General features: G+C 40.2%; 1 protein-coding gene across 8 annotated transcripts in view; it reads right to left on the reverse strand.

The window, feature by feature from the left end:
* lrrn2 (leucine rich repeat neuronal 2) overlaps positions 1 to 13,886 on the reverse strand; it is a 176,645-nt gene that overhangs the window by 115,279 nt on the left and 47,480 nt on the right. For 7 of the 8 annotated variants that reach the window (XM_049471954.1, XM_049471956.1, XM_049471953.1 and 4 more), the window contains exon 1: positions 76 to 595. The exons of the other annotated variant lie outside the window; for it this stretch is intronic. The gene's annotated coding sequence lies outside the window, so the exon portion shown is untranslated. Of the gene's footprint in view, positions 1 to 75; positions 596 to 13,886 lie in introns of those variants that run through there. 8 annotated transcript variants of the gene reach the window in all.

The following is a 13,886-nucleotide window of genomic DNA, read 5'->3' on the forward strand; positions in this document are numbered from 1 at the left end:
AAAAAACATTTGTATGCTCTTTTGCAGCAGTCGCTCGTTCAACTTATTAAGCAAGCCAGAGATAAACTTCCTTACCGTTGCATGCCAGGGAACGTCTACGTGCATCGCAGACACTTTGCAGACGTCTCCTCTTCGCCTCTTCTTCGCCTTCTGCTCTCTTTCCTCTGACGCTCTCCAGATCTTCTTTTCTTTTCCAACCTTTATTCAATCAACCTGTCTCCTTCGCGGCGTTCCCACTCGGCGTTCCGAACGTCTCCCAGGATTCCGTTCACGGACTTGTCTTCAGCCCTCCGACCTGAAGCAGTGTATCTTTATTACTGACACTGTGTAGGCGTGCTACGAAGGATGGATCTGTACTGCTCTCGCTCTCTCTCTTTTTCTCTCTCTCTCTCTCCTCTGCTCACTCTCTCACTCTCACGCTCTCCCTCTCTCTCCTCTCACTCGCCCGCTCACTCAGTCACTCACTCGCTGTACCATTTTCTCTCTCTCTCCTCTCTCTCTGTCCTTCTCTCCCTCGCTCACTCTCGCGCAAGCAACTGTTACTGTCAGCGCCTAGCCAGCTTGAGCGGCATAGACAAAGTGGAGGCAAATGCCGTCCTCTTAGCTCTCGAGCCAGAGTCTTTCTCTTGCGCAATCTCCCACTATCTCTCCTTCTCTCTCTCCACCTTCCTCTTCTCTTAGTCTCTCACTCTCTCACTTTCAGACTATCCATTTCTCCCTTTCTAAGCAGCCTCTCTTTCTTTCTCTTTTATTCCTTGTTCATATTCCCCTTGCTCACCCTTACTTGTGCATGCTGTCTTGCACTCTTGCGCTTTCTCTCTCTCTCTCTCTCTCTCTCTTAATTTGCTCTCTGTTTATTTTGCTTAGAAATGTGGAAACTGCTATTTCATGATCACTTGCTCCTTTGCCACCAAAACAGGGCGGCAATTGTCCTTGCTTCCATAGACGATGCAGCAACATTGAGTCCCACCACAGCCATCACTACAACCACTAACTCCATCAACTGCCCCCCCCCCCAACCCGCCCCCCCCCCCCCCGACACACAAACACCGAAGACTCTTGGGAAGACACACATCTGTGGGACTTCCGTAGTGGACATGACTCAAAGACTCATTGATTAAGCCATGGTGTCAAACGCAATGTTTGTCTGTAATTATCCTAAATGGCATGAAACACACCCAACTTCCCTGTCATAAGTAAAGGCAACTTCCTGCCACATGCTGACATCCTTGTTCAAGCTGGTAAGAAAGCATGACCAACAAGATTGATGATCTACTATGACCAGATTCATCTTGTTGGTCATTCTGACCAACCAGCTTCATCATGATAGCTATGGTGGTCATCCAGCTTCAACATGATGGTAATGATGTTCAGATTTCAAACTTTTGACCGGTAGTCTACATACATACAGTTCTGGAAAAAAAAAATAAGAGACCACCAAATGATGATGTTTTTCCTTGATTTTACCCAATTGAAAACCTCTGGAATATAATCCAGAGGATTCAAGTTTTCCTATCACAGCCAATCAGATTTTTTACTGATGAACAACAGATCTCCAAAGTAATGGGATATGATACTACTTTCCATGCCCTAATGACTTTTGGCATGTCAGTAGTGTAGCTTTATGTAATACTAATATATATAAAACACTTATAACACTATAGGGTTATAACCTGTAAAACTCTACTACGATTGAATTACAAATGTCGATCCTTGGGGTCCAAACGAATTTTAGAATTATGGTGTAGTCAGTAAAACACCTAATATTGGCAGAGATTTTATACTGAGAGAATCTCAAGGGTTCTCAGAAGAAGATGATTTGCAAAAAATAACCTGTTTTTTTCTGGATAACAGGAAGTTTACTGGATTCCTCCTTGAATAAGGTTAGATTTGGCCTGCTCTTGTTTTCCAACATCACGTGTACGTTCTTTTTCTTCGTCTACTCATCTTTTGTCAACTTGATCCTGTGTCCCATGGCTTTTGGCATGCCAATGTAGTTTTTTTCATGATATTGAAGCCCTTTTAACCCCACAGGGTTATAACCTGTAAAACACTATAGCAATTCCACTGCAAATTGTAGTCAGTACATCAACCCATATTAGCAGAGATTTTAGACTGTTATTTGTGGGTTCTCAAAAAAAGATGCTTGCCACATGTTATGCATATTGATCTTTTGACCTTGGTAAAGTATTTGCCCTGTTACCTCTTTTATATCTTGGTTATTTTTTCATATTGCTCCCATATTGTATGTGGGAGCCCTATAGAAATTACCTTGCAAGTGGTGTTTCTAAGGGTCCAAGCACATTTTACCATTATTGGATAAGTAGATTTCCTAATGTAGACAGAGATTCTAGACTGATAGATTCTCAAAAGATGATATATTTTATTCTCAGAAAGCACCAGATCTGTCATGTCAAGATCAGTAAACTCTTCTCTTTTAGACAGTGCCACCAGACCACAACGTATAATGACAGTACAAGGGACTGGTCTCTGAACTGTCACTTGTCATTTTCATGATTTTCCGTGATTTTTATTCTCATCTCGCCTTTGATTTCTTCTCTTGGCAAGAGGAAATTGTCACTTTTCGTGTGGATGCTTGTAAGAATACTCCTAAGGCATTGCCTGGGCAGCTTCCATGGGACACGGCAAAAGGAATTTGGAATGTCAGTTGTGGTCATGTGGTCATGTGGTCACTGCTATGTGAGCTACAGTACGTGAGAACCCTGTAGGAATTACACTGGTGGCAAAGTGGCAATTCTTGGGGTCCAAGTGCATTTTACCATTACAGTATCAGTAGATCTCTCAAAATGGGAGCCAGATTTTGTGGACACTGAACCTATGACCTTGATACAGTATCAGACAAGTTATGTCTTTATTTTGGCCTCAAAAAGCACCAGAACAAGTCATGTCAAGATCACTAAACCTTTCTCCTTGGGACTCTGCCAACAGTCACCATTGATGACACTATAAAGGACTGGTTTCTGAACTGTCACTGTAATTTTTTTTATTTTCATCGATTTCTTTCAGGTTGCCTTTGATTTCTTCTTCTGACATGAGAAAACTGTCACTTCTTATGGATATAATTAAAAGAATTCTCCTGGTACATTTCCCGGGCAGTGACCATGCGGTACTTCCGAGCCAGAAGATTGATCAGCCCTGATCCAGATCGTGGTCAGTATTCCCGTGGCCATGGAAAGAGAAGGCCAGCGTGGTTCCAGACGTCCTGCACCATCTTTCTGTGTGAAGAGACTTCACTTGATGCTGAATCACAGGGTGAGCTGGATCACAGTTCGCTCAGCTTTGCTGTCTGGGGCCAATTTGGCCCCCATTCTCTCGGTGGCGCTCGGTGAGGGAGCGTTTGGTCGATAACACATGCTTCACCATTACGGCTCTGATGTCTATTTGAACGGACAAAAGATGATTTGCTCCTCGGCAGGAGCAGCTGGGTGCCTTCTTTGAGGCTTAGAGAGACAGAGAGTAGAAAAGGAAGGGAGAAGAAAGACTAGACGAACCAAACAAAAGAAGGTTATTGAGATGGAAAGGGATGAAGAAGGTATAATCAGAAAATGAGAAAGTCAGGAGGAGGAAGTAGTAGAGATGATAATAGAAGCATAGAGCTGTGGATAAAGAGAGAGAAAGGGGTGAAGAAAGAAAATAGAGCAACATACAGTATATGAAAGAGAAAGCAAGATCTAGAAAGGGGAAAGGACTGATAGAAAAAAAAGAAAGAAAGCTGGAATAAAAAAGAAAGGAAACCTGGAAGAGAGAGAGCAAGGATAATGGGAGGAAGGATAGAGAGACAGAAAGCCAGAAAGATATAAAGGACCAGAAAGAAATAATGATGAAAAGAGTATGTGTATTAAGAGAAAGAGAGGTTGAGAGAGAGAGAGAGAGAGAGAGAGAGAGAGAGGTGGAGACAGGGCAGTGTAGATATTGGATGGCGCCAGGGCTCAGCACCAGGCTGTATGCTTGAGAAAGTCCTGCTTAACCCTGGTCTCTCCTCCATCGCTCTCCTGCCTGATTGGACGGCGTGGCGACACAGAGCTATATTTCAGGGTAGGTTGAGTGTGGAGCTGTGGAATCGAATGGCAGGAGGCCTTTTCCTGTTTGGGTTTAGATGGTGCCGGGCAGGAGATTGTGACATTGCATCAGAGAAAATTATTTCAGGGGCAATGAGGGAAGAGCAGACCCAGAGGAACCATCAAATGACATGTGACAGTCGGTAATCCTTAGTAGTAATACTAGGTACACTAACAGTGATACAGTGTATCACAAAAGTGAGTACACCCCTTACATTTCTGCAGATACTGTATTTAAGTATATCTTTTCATGGGCCAACTCTGACAAAATGACACTTTGACACAGTCGGCCAAGCATGTCTCCAGATCTAAACCCAATAGAACACTGGGTTCTATAGAACATCCTTGGCATCCTCAAGCAGAAGGTGGAGGAGTGCAACTTCTTGGATATCCGCCAGCTCCGTGATATCATCATGGAGGAGTGGAAAAGCATTCTAATGGCAACCTGTGAAGCTCTGGTAAACTCCATGCCCAGGAGAATTAAGGCAGTTCTGGAAAATAATGGTGGCCACACAAAATATTGACACTTCAGGAACTTTCACTGAGGGGTGTACTCACTTTTGTTGCCGGTGGTTTAAACATTAATGGCTATATATCGAGATATTTTGAGGGAAGAATAAATTTACAGTGTTATATAAGCTGCACACAGACTACTTTTCATTGTGTCAAAGTGTTGTTTTGTCAGTAATGTCCCAAAAAAAAGATATACTTAGATATCTGCAGAAATGTGAACGGTGTACTCACTTTTGTGGTACACTGTATGTGTAGATAATCCTGCAGATACTCACGACAGGGCTTCCAACAGGCATCTTTCAGCAGGAGAATGCTTGTCCATACCCAGCAAGGGTTTCACGGTAATGTCTCTGCCAGATTGCAACACTTCCTTGGACTACCCATCACCAATTTTCTAATTGCTAATCAAGAATTTATAGGAGCCTTTATTTAGCACCCTACAGGTGTGCAGGACCTACAGGCCCAGCTGCAACATCTGTGGGTAAATGTGCTTCAGGATGCCATGTGGAATTTAAATGCCCTGAGCCATGCCTAATCATATCTCATCTTTTATCCAGGATAATGGCGCCCAACGGGGTGCCATAGCCTCCATTCAACTGTATGTTTTTTTCTTAACTTAATTAACCTGCTTCTCTATAAAAAGGCTCTTAAAAGCTACTTTTGGGTAGTGTACAGTGGTGTGATAAAGTTTTTATCCCCTTCCTGATTTGTAATATTTTTGCACTTGCTCAAATTTAAATACTAGGCAAACATACAACCCAGAACAACATCCAAAGGACTGCAGGCCAACTTTTCTCAGTGAAGGTCAGTGCCTCAGTGAACTGGGCCTGCATGGCAGAGTGCCAATATGAAAACCATCGCTGAACAAAAAGAACACAAAGGCTTGTCTTAGTTTTGCCAGACAACAACTTGAAGATCCACAAGATTTTTGGAAGTGATGAGACAAATGTTTAACTTTTTGCAAGGTGCGTGTCATCATGTTATATCAGGAATAGAAGTGACACACCATTTTATTAAAATAACATCATACCAGCATTAAAACATGGTGGTGGTAGTGTGACGGGGCTGTTTTGCTGCTTTAGGACCTGGAAGACTTACTGTGGTAAATTGAACCCTGAATTGTGCTGTCTACCACAAAAATCTTAAAGGAGAATGTCCGGCCAATTGTTTGGGACCTCAAGCTGAAGTCCACTTGGGTGCTGCAGCAGGACAATGATCCAAAACACAGCAGCAAGTCCACTTTGGAATAGCTTGAGGAAAACAAAATGAAGACTTTGGAGAGGCCTAGTCAAAGTCCTGACCTGAGTTTGATTGAGAAGGTGTGGCATGACCTTAAAAGGCAGTTCTTGGTGAGACAATACTGACTATCGGACTTACCCCTACAACGCACTCAAGGACATTTTGCCTACTTGACAGACTTTGAGAAGTTGGTTGTTGATGGTTGTTTTGATTCATTGCCCGCCATCTATGCATACCATGAAACCTGACCAGGAAGTAGTGAACAAGGCGATGAAAAGATGAATTAAGAAAATACCAAGGATATGTGGAATGAGAGCCATCATTTCTGAATGGTCTAAATTGCATACCAACACAGATCTGAAAAATTCCTCTATGTTTGACAGTTGATGATAAATCGTAGGAAAAACATAGCTTGGATCTTTTCAAAACGAGAGGGATTGAATGGCAATAATACAAGCTGTTTTTCCTCTTCAGCCGAGCAATTAAAGAACATGACAGGTACCGTCTTGGCATGTGCAATTTTCCGTAATGGACCGGCTGACCTTTTGGTGGCGTGGGCGCATACTGAAGCAGTCAGCATGACTGAAGAGACGGCGTGGGTCATTTGCACTATAGTGACTTGCTTGCTGTCATTGCAGCAAATATCATTCCCACCAAAGGCTTCATTAATCCTGTGAACCCTGGTTTATTATTGGGTTTTTAATCGCGATGCAGGAAATATTGTGAATTATTTCTTGGTTACTGTTTTGTTTAGAGTGTCGCATTTTGTGGAGTGGAGTCCCCCAGGGATTTGTTTTAGGCCCTTTGAAGTTAATGTTTAATGTGACAGTACATACAGATTCTAAGAGGTTAAACAGTAAGTAGTGCAAATATGAAGCCCATTAAGACATGCAAATATGTTTATTTTGTCTTTTTTTAACTGTATTTGTAAGATATGTGTTAATGTGACTCAAGAGATAAGAGAAATAAATGGACTTTTATTATGCTGGATAATGTACTGCAATTACACTGCTACATTTTGCAAACGTGCAAATGTGTGATGCGCCTTGTCTATAAATATCCTATTGGTCCACAATTACTGTGACATAGTTAAAGGTCCTTCTGCCTTATTTGTATTATAATGATGTTTATGCTCACTGGAAATTGATTTATATTTGCACTATTTGGCAGATGCTCTTATCCACAGCAAATTGCAAAGTTATTGTTGTTTAAAAAATTGCCCGTCATCCAAACTGTCCATCAGGCGGCAACCATCTCCTTCGTTTGCAGTCATGTCATAAACATGAAAACAAGTATCATCTTTAGCTTATAAATCCTTACCTAGGATTCAATGACAGTTGGGGCTGAATATAGAGGTAACATGGCGAATGTTTTAATCCTGGGCATCAATCCTGCTTTGATGTTGCAATGTTATTAAACCCTTAACCTGTATTAGTGGTTATATGTATCAAATATAATTATAAACTTCTTTCCACATAAACTATTCCCAGGGCTTTTATTTATTAATGGACAGAACTAAAAGATCAGATATACAGGGGTTGGACAATGAAACTGAAACTCCTGTCATTGTAGTGTGGGAGGTTTCATGGCTAAATTGGAGCAGCCTGGTGGCCAATCTTCATTAATTGCACATTGCACTAGTAAGAGCAGAGTGTGAAGGTTCAATTAGCAGGGTAAGAGCACAGTTCTGCTCAAAATATTGCAATGCACACAACATTATGGGTGACATACCAGAGTTCAAAAGAGGACAAATTGTTGGTGCACGTCTTGCTGGCGCATCTGTGACCAAGACAGCAAGTCTTTGTGATGTATCAAGAGCCAGAGTATCCAGGGTAATGTCAGCATACCACCAAGAAGGACCAACCACATCCAACAGGATTAACTGTGGACTCAGGAGGAAGCTGTCTGAAAGGGATGTTCGGTTGCTAACCTGGATTGTATCCAAAAAACATAAAACCACGGCTGATCAAATCACGGCAGAATTCTCCTGTTTCCACCAGAACTGTCCGTCACCACAATAAATTATTGCGGTCTAAAACCAGGTGTTTCAGTTTCATTGTCCAACCCCTGTAAATTTTAAGACATACATAAGACATTCATTTCCGCTGAGACTATAATCCCCAGCACTCTACGGACTACAAACGTGATGCGGCACGTGAGCCATGATGTCAACATCTTGATGCATCTCCAAAAGAGCAGGCTGCATCTTCACACACAAGATTGCAAATGAAAAACACGATTGCGCTTGAAAAATCTTGTGCATTCAAATCACGATTTTGACTAAGATCTTTTCAGCAGAATAATGCTCACCCACACACAGCAAGGGTTTCCCAGGAATGACTTTGCCAGATTGCAACAATTCCTTGGTCTTTCAGGTCCCCGATTTATTGCAAATCAAGCATTTTTATGGATCCAACTTCGGCACCAGCTTCGGCAAGACCATGCAGGATCTACAGGCAAGGCTACAACATTTGCGTGTATCAGGATCCCATACAGGACCTGCATGCCTTCATGCACAACCGTATCTCTTATTATATCTTGTATTAAATCTAGAGGCGTCAAACTGAGTACTATAAAACCTCCTTTCATGTGCATTAATTAACAGTTTTCCCAATTTAACGTATACTTTTATTCTAACACTGTAATCAATTACATGTATATAATGTATATAATGATACATTGTGTATCATTAGGTTTGATGAATTATGAATGTTTGCCGGATGCTCCATAATTCTTGCTTAGTGAAATGGCAAATGTGTAACCCCACACACACACACACACTACTATCTATCACACTCTTTGTAGTGCAGATAAAACATGTGAGAGATATGGGAACATATTTCATGTTGTAGTGAGCGTACTGATGTAGCACCGGCTCCGCTGATGGATTTTCATAGCAGCGTTGTGAAGGTGTTATTGTGTGCAGCCACTCATGTGTGTATTTGTGTGTGTGTGTGTGTGTGTGTGTGTGGCACAGGGCCCTGGCGTTGACACAAATGCAGTCACAGTTCTGTCTCAGTCAGCTGCGGCTCTCTCCGGGACCCAGCAGCCGATTTGTGTTTGTCACACTCCAGCGCTGCTGTAATGAGCCTATCTCTCTCTCTCTCTCTCTCTCCCTCTCTCTTTATCCCTCTCTCTCTCTCTCTCTCTCTCTCTCACACACTCTCTCTCTCACACACTCTCTCTCTTTCTCCCTCTCTCACACACTCTCTCTCTTTCTCTTTCTCTCACTTCTTCTCTATTCTCATTATCTTACTCTCTCTGCTTGTATTTCGTCTTCGTTTTATTTTTCAGTCGTTCCCTTTCTCTTTTCCTCCTTTTCTCCCCCTTTCTATGTCTCTTGCTCAATCTCTCACTATCTCTCTCTAGCTCTCACTTTTTTATTTTTTAGTCATTCTCTTTCTCTCTTTCACTCTCTGTCTCTCTCTCTCTCTCTCTCTCACACACTTTTTCTCTTTTCCCTTTATCTTACTCTTTCTGCCTGTATTTCATCTTCTTTTTGAATTTTTTTAGTCGTTCTCTTTCTCATTCTCTCCTCTCCCCTCTCTCTCTCTTTCTGTCTCCTGCTCTTTCTCTCAATCTCTCACTTTCTCTTTTTCTATTATCTTACTCTTTCTGCCTGTATTTCATCTTCTTTTATTTTTTTAGTCGTTCCCTTTCTCTTTTTCCTATTCTCCCCCTCTCACTCTATCCCTTTTCTCGAGGAGCATCTTCTTCTCCACACTCTCCTTCCTTTCTTTTTTTCTCATTTTATTCTTTTATATTCTCTCTGCCTCTAACCTTGCTTTTTTCTCTTTCAGCTATATCTCTCTCTTGTTTTCCCTTTCTCTGCCTTATCTCTTTTCCTTAGTTTGTATCTCATTATTCCCTTTTTCTTATTCCCTTCTTACTATTATATTTATCTCTCTCTCTCTCCCTCTATCTCTCACTTTATCTGTTTCTCTGTATTTCATCTTCTTTTTATTTTTCAGTCATTATCTTTCTCTTTCTTTTCTCCCTTTCTTATATTTTTCTCTCTCTGTCTATCTCTCTTTCTCTCTTTCCCTTATCCTGTTCTTTGAATTTCTTCTTTTTATTTTTAATTTGTACCATTTCTCTCTCCTTCTCCACTCTCTCTTCTCTTTCTTACTTTCTTATTTTATTCTCTCTGTCTGTTTCTATCTTGATTTGTTTTTTTATTTCAGCCCATCTATCTGTCTCTTCTCTTTCTCTGTCTATCACACTCTTTCTCTCTCATCCTCCCTTTTCACCACCTCATCTTTCTTCCCTACCTTCTGTCTCATTTTTATTCTCTTCATTCTATTTATTTTCTCTTCTTTCTATTCTACTTTCACTCTCTCTCCTTTTTTCTCACGTCTCTTCGGCTCTCTCTTTCACTTAACCTTCCGTAATACCTTCATATTCATCCTCTATTTTCTTTATTTGCCTATATTTCTCCTTCTTTTATCTCTCTTCATTCCTCTGCCTCTCCTCTATCCTCTATTTTTCTCTATCCTCTTATATATCTCTCTATTCTTCCATCTTGTTCTTTTAACTCTCTCTCGACTCTCTATCTGTCTCTCTGCTTACATGTCTCTTTCTTTCTTTCTTTTGTCCTCTTTCTCTATTTTTTGCTTTTTCCTTTCTCTGTCATCCCATTCTTTTAATTGTATTTTTTATATATATATAAAAATATATATTTATTAATATATATTATATATATTTCTCTATCACTATCACTCGCTCTTTACCTTTACAGCTCTCTCCATCCCATTTTTGTCATTTCTCCTTCTGATTCTATCTCTTTTTATCTCTTTCTCTCTGCCTTTATATCTACAGTATCTATGCCTCTATGTCTTTTCTTTTTGGTGCCCATATTTTCCTGCCTTTACCTCTCACTGCGTTCTCTCTTTTTTTTACTGTCTCTGTCTTTCTCTCTTTCCTATCTCTCCTCTTTTTCTCTCTTCTCTAGGTCTGTTCTGTTGGTAGGATGAACCCAGAGCCGTGGAGGAGCTCGTATATCAGATCTAGAGGCGCCGTAAGTCTGGATGCTGTGGATGATGGATGGAGGGCTCTTTCCCTCTTTTCTCTTCTTAAACTAAAGCCAGTCTTTAACCTGCAGGAGCTGGAAGAAGGTATTACTCCTGTAGACATGTCCAAAATGTTTGTGGAGACCCCGTAACACCCCCTAACTCGCATGGGCTAGAGGTGTAAAAAGCCCACCAGTGTTGAGCTGTAGAAGAACAGTGGAAGAGCTGTGTTCTCTTGAATGATGTATAAATGAATGATAAAGTTCGACTTATATAGCGCCTTTCTAGAAACCCTTTTTTTACACTAATTCACACACCGGTGAGAGGCAGCATCCAATAGCGCACAGCGTACTCTCAACCAGAAACCACCGTCCACCTAGAGGACTGCATCCAACACTACAGCATTTACCCAGAACAGAGTGCCAATCCATATCTGGGCACACAGTTATACATACACTTACACAAACTTACATACATACCATACACCTTACCAGAGGTGGAAAGTAATGAATTACATTTACTCAAGTTACTGTAATTGAGTAGATTTTATGAGCAATTTGTAATTTTTAAAGTAGTTTTTAAAATAGGTAATTTTACTTTTACTCAATTACATTTTGAAACAAGTAATTAACTTTGCTACTTGCAAAAACTCCCCATTACTGAGTAAAAAAATAAAATACTGGGAGAAAAACAATTATCTGAATTAAAAAAAAATAATGGATACTGCCTGAAAGGTCCAGTTTATGATGTAAAATACTAGTTCATAAAAACAATTTAATGTATGTTTTGTTGTACTTTTTTACATCAAATAATTAAAAGTAACTATGTAACTTTTACTCAAAGTACATTTAAAATTGAGTATTTTTTTTTACTTTTACTCAGGTATATTTTTAGATGGGTACTTTTACTTTTACTTGAGTAGAATTTTAGCAAAGTAAAGGTACTTTCACTTATTTACCTCAACAATTTAGAGAATTAATTTTTTTCTGGCAAATTTAGCATATCCAATTTTACCTGATCTCCATGTTTTTGGACTGTGGGAGGAAACCAGAGTCCCCGGAGGAAACCCACTCAGACACAGGGAGGACATGGAAACTCCACCCAGATAGGGACTTGAACCCAAGACCCCAGTGCTGGGAGGCGAACGTGCTAACCACTAAGCCACCTGATATGTGATGAGTTGCTGAAGTTTGGATGAGATGGGATAAGAAGTGATCATTCAATACTTTTGGGCTCTAAAACAGAACCCTGTGGGCTCCCAGTAGACTTGCCAAGCCATACAGTCACTAAATAGATATGTAATACCTGTCAATACATTGAGATGCCGTGGGCTGATGATCATTTAACACGTTTCAATGAACGCAATCACACTCTCACACCAACGAAAGCAGGATAAGCTCTTCGTAAATAGGGGTGTACCATATCGTATTGTAACATATTTGAATATCGTGAACGATATTATACCCTGAAATATGGTGCCATAACACTCACCTCTAATTATCACTTCAGGGTACTACTTTTTCGGCTGTTTAGAGCAAAAGAAAAATTCACACTGTTATCTACTAGAGAGAGATTATATCTGTTTAGTATCATTTATTTTACTTTAATCCTGGATACATGGAGATATTTGGAGTGCATTATTATTAGTATCATGACATTCGAATCATTGACTTCTGTTACAAATCAGCTAAAATTCTTGTTTTTTTAAATATCTTAGTTAGAGGTGTGCAATATCGTATCGTATACAATAATAAAATGTAAGTTTTGTTTTGTTGCAGTAGTGTATTTTTAATTTTTTTTGTCATATCAATAAAAAGTAACGTTATCGTGATAATACCATGAAATATCGTGATATTATTTTATGGCCATATCGCCCACTCCTATTCGTAAATACCCTTGATTTTTCATAATAGTGTCCAAAAACATTAATTTAAACTCTGCACTGATTGGTTCAGTTGATGGGAGAAATGGGACACACCACTAAATAGCTGTATTCTTGAACTTTGAGATGAGCTTCTGAGCTCATGGGTTGCTGCTATCTCTAAGGTGAATTACTGTGATACCTTTACCCAAGGCAGCAGAGGCTACAGAGGTCTCAAATAGAGCCTGAAAGTTTATTGCCGACAAAACAACACACAATATTCCATCTCTCAGAACTCCTCCGGAGTCCGCCTCCTGACTCTGTGTTATTGTTTCTGAGCTCGGAGTCGGAGGAGAAATGATGTCCCTGTAGAATGTTATGTAAGTGTTTGACGGAGCTTCATTACTCCAGAGAACATGAGTTTACTGCTCCACAGCCCAGCTGAGGGGAGCTCTATACTTGTACGTCCTAAAAAATGGAGTTCTTCTGAAGTTTTATACGTTTTTGTAGACTTTTGAAAAAAGTAAAGCTTTATATGTGAGTGTAATGATGTTATATGTAAGTTATTACAATATTAGAGTGAAGGGATTTAGGTAGGTTTATTAGGGAAAACTGTACAATTGGTACAACTGAAAGGACACCGCGTTCATTTAATCTGAACATTAGGGCTGCAACTAATGATTATTTTGGTAGTTGACTAATCTAATGATTTTTTTTGATCACTCGATTAGTCAACAATTATTTCTGCCATGTCCTCCATCTATAAAAAATGATAGAAACAGCTGAACATGAGATTTAAAAGGCATTTAAACGATCAGATATTGTTTAAACGCAGAAAGTACTGATTATGTAGTAAGTAAATATGTAATCTGTTGTGTTTGGGCACTTTTGGAGACTTAAGTTGAGTGTAAACTGTGTGAGTAAGTAATTTACTCGACATTGTCGACTATATCGACTAATCGATGATGAGATGCAGTTGGTGATGGAGGCATACAGGTGGCGCATGGCATCCTGCAACTCATTTGCCCACATTTGTTGCAGCTGGGTCTGTAGATCCTGCTCTACACTCACAGGTTATTAAAGCTGGTGACCCAGCAGGTTCCATAAATGCTCAATTGGTGATAAATCTGACAAAAAGACTGACCAAAGAAGTGATGCAATCTGTTGTTGTGTCTGGGTAAGCAT

This window comes from Astyanax mexicanus, chromosome 24, assembly GCF_023375975.1.
Source record: "Astyanax mexicanus isolate ESR-SI-001 chromosome 24, AstMex3_surface, whole genome shotgun sequence".
Classification (NCBI taxonomy): domain Eukaryota; kingdom Metazoa; phylum Chordata; class Actinopteri; order Characiformes; family Acestrorhamphidae; genus Astyanax; species Astyanax mexicanus.